This window comes from Nicotiana tabacum, chromosome 20 (assembly GCF_000715075.1).
Source record: "Nicotiana tabacum cultivar K326 chromosome 20, ASM71507v2, whole genome shotgun sequence".
NCBI classification, from domain to species: domain Eukaryota; kingdom Viridiplantae; phylum Streptophyta; class Magnoliopsida; order Solanales; family Solanaceae; genus Nicotiana; species Nicotiana tabacum.
This window is the reverse complement of record NC_134099.1, coordinates 152,058,950-152,061,590: the sequence shown is the minus strand read 5'-3', so window position 1 is coordinate 152,061,590 and position 2,641 is coordinate 152,058,950. Positions and strand designations below refer to the sequence as shown.

Below are 2,641 nucleotides of genomic sequence, written 5' to 3'. Positions count from 1 at the left end.
CAACAATCTTGCATTTTCACTGGTGATCTAAGTGAAGATCCACATAGTCATTTAATTGACTTTTTAGAATTGGTTGAAACTGCAAAGTATAATGGAGTACCTCCTGAAGCAATTAAGTTAAGGCTATTTCCTTTTTCTTTAAAAGGAGAGGCCAAAACTTGGTTACAAAGTTTGCCGCAAGGGTCTATTACCACATGGGACCAAATGACTCAGAAATTTTTAAATAAATATTTTTTCCCTGCTAAAACAACAAAGTTAAGACAGGATATATCTAATTTCTTGCAGATTGACACTGAGTTAGTTTATCAAGCTTGGGAAAGATTGAAAACAATGTTAAGAAAATGTCCACATCATGACATTCCTGAACATATGCAGTTGTACACTTTTTTATCATGGTTTGAAACCATCTTCTAGAAATGTAATAGATGCAGCTGCAGGAGGTTCCATAATGGGAAAAACCACAGAAGAAGCATTGCAATTGCTTAATGAAATTTCTGAAAACGCCATACAGTGGCCATCTGAGCATGTAATCATTAAGAAAGCTGCTATAATAAATGAGGTGGATGCTTTAAATACACTAACACAACATATTATTTCTTTGGCACAAAAATTTGAATCTTTTCAGGTAAATACACAACAACCAAGCCAGTCTGAGGCTTGTGACTTGTGTGGAGAAAATCATCTAAACTACAAATATCAAGTAACCAATCAAAATGATGAACAAGTCAATGTCATCGAATACAAGCCGTATACTTTTGGAAGTCCATTAGCACAAAAACATCTAGAATTTCAATGGAGCAATGCAAATAGTGCTGAAAACTCTCAAAACTACCAAAAGCAACAGGTACAAAGTCCATCCGGATATCAAAATCAAAATCGTGGACAACAAAATTTCAGGCCTTATCAACAAGCAACTCCATATCAGCAAAGGCCTCAACAAGGTCGTCCAAGTCTTGATGACCTTTTGTACTAGTACATTAAGGTTACTGATGAAAAAATGAAAAGCCAAAATTCAGCAATAAAAAATCTTGAAATTCAGTTAAGCCAATTGGCAACTCTTGTGTCTAAAAAGATTCAAGGTCCTTTACCGAGCAATATAGAGAAAAATCCAAAAGAACACCTTAAGGCCATTGCCTTACGATCAGGTATGACTCTTGATGAACCCTATGCAAAATCAGAACAACAGGTAGGCAAGGGTGAAAAGGGTGAGACACCCTCTCAACCATCAGAAGAGAAAGAAGCCAAGAAAAAAGAAGAAAAAAATACTAAAAAATTGACTTCTTTCCATGTTACAATTCCTTTCCCATAAAATATGAAAAGAGAAAAACTTGATAATCAATTTGCAAAGTTTTTGAAGATTTTAAAACAAATTCACATTAACATTCCTTTTACTGATGCTTTATTGCAAATACCTTCATATGCCAAATTTCTGAAAGAAATTTTATCAAGCAAAAGAAAATTGGAAGAAGTTTCTGTGGTAATACTTACTGAAAAATGCAGTGCTATACTTCAAAATAAGCTACCATAAAAACTTGGTGACCCAGGTAGTTTTACCATTCCATGTACTCTGGGAGGAGTATACATTGAAAAAACACTTTGTGATTCTGGAGCTTCAATAAATTTGATGACATTTTCTATTTTTAAAAAATTAGATCTTGGTGAAATGAAAGACATAAGTGTTTCACTTCAATTTGCTGATCAAAGTACTAAGAGACCAAAGGGAATAATTGAAAATGTGCTTGTAAGAGTAGATAAACTTATTTTTCCTATAGATTTTATAGTACTTGAAATGAAGGAGTGTCCCGATGAACCAATTATTTTGGGTAGACCATTTCTTGCAACAGGCAGAGCAATCATAGACGTCCATCAAGGACAACTAATTTTAAGAGTTGATGAAGAAAGAGTTATTTTTGATATGTAAAAGATACTAAGATTCTCAGAAGATGATACATCATCTTCATGCTTTTCAATTGACATGATTAATAATCTTATATATGAATTCAAAGATGATCAATTAATTTCTAACTCAATGGAAAGATGTTTGACAAAATCTGGCAACACACAGGATGAAGATATGACTATCAAAAGTGATGCAAAATTATTGGAAAAAGATTATGAGGAAGGGGACATGAAATTAGAAGAAGTTCAGCCAAAAACTGAACTCAAAACTCTCCCTTCTCATTTGAAAGATGTCTATCTTGATCATGAATTATTTCCAGTAATTATTTCATCTTCTCTAACTACAGAACATGAAGAAACATTGATTGAAGTATTGAAAGCATACAAAGGAGCCTTGGGATGGACCGTAGTAGATATCAAAGGAATTAATCCAGCAATTTGTACGCATAGAATCCTCAAGGAGGATAGCTACAAACCTATAGTCCAACCCCAAAAGAGATTAAACCCAACAATGCAGGAAATGGTAAAAAAGGAGATTGTAAAGCTTTTGGTGGCAGGTATTATTTACCTTATTTCAGACAGCCCTTGGGTAAGTCCTGTTCAGGTAGTACCAAAAAAGGGAGGTATGACAGTGATAAAAACTAAAAATAATGAACTAATACCTACCAGGACCGTCACAAGATGGAGAGTCAGTATAGATTATATACGTCTTAATGATGCCACTAGAAAAGATCACTTTCCT

The 2,641-nt window shown here is 34.0% G+C and overlaps 1 non-coding gene across 1 annotated transcript; it reads right to left on the bottom strand.

The window, feature by feature from the left end:
* Positions 1 to 252: 252 nt before the first annotated feature.
* Positions 253 to 359, bottom strand: LOC142175039 (small nucleolar RNA R71). The gene has a single exon (XR_012704229.1). It is a non-coding gene; the product is annotated as a small nucleolar RNA R71 (small nucleolar RNA).
* Positions 360 to 2,641: the final 2,282 nt, after the last annotated feature.